The 586-nt window shown below is 47.6% G+C and overlaps 1 protein-coding gene across 1 annotated transcript in view; it reads left to right on the forward strand.

The window, feature by feature from the left end:
• Positions 1-586, forward strand: part of sptb (spectrin, beta, erythrocytic) — a gene marked incomplete in the record, with an annotated part of 116,707 nt that overhangs the window by 39,467 nt on the left and 76,654 nt on the right.

Raw genomic sequence — 586 nt, forward strand, 5'->3', positions numbered from 1 at the left:
ACTGACCACTGTCGACTGACCACTGTCGACTGACATCTGTCAACTGACATCTGTCGACTGACCACTGTCGACTGACATCTGTCAACTGACATCTGTCAACTGACATCTGTCGACTGACATCTGTCGACTGACCACTGTCGACTGACCACAGTCAACTGACCACTGACAACTGACATCTGTCAACTGACAACTGTCAACTGACAACTGACATCTGTCAACTGACAACTGACATCTGTCAACTGACCACTGACAACTGACATCTGTCAACTGACATCTGTCAACTGACAACTGTCAACTGACATCTGTCAACTGACCACTGACAACTGTCAACTGACAACTGACAACTGTCAACTGACAACTGACATCTGTCAACTGACCACTGTCGACTGACCACAGTCAACTGACCACTGACCACTGACAACTGACATCTGTCAACTGACAACTGTCAACTGACCACTGACAACTGACATCTGTCAACTGTCAACTGACCACAGTCAAGTGACCACAGTCAACTGACCACTGACAACTGACCACTGACAACTGTCAACTGACCACTGTCAACTGACCACTGTCAACTGACCACAGT

Source organism: Nematolebias whitei, chromosome 21 (genome assembly GCF_014905685.2).
Source record: "Nematolebias whitei isolate Nwh7 chromosome 21, NemWhi1, whole genome shotgun sequence".
In the NCBI taxonomy this organism is placed as follows: domain Eukaryota; kingdom Metazoa; phylum Chordata; class Actinopteri; order Cyprinodontiformes; family Rivulidae; genus Nematolebias; species Nematolebias whitei.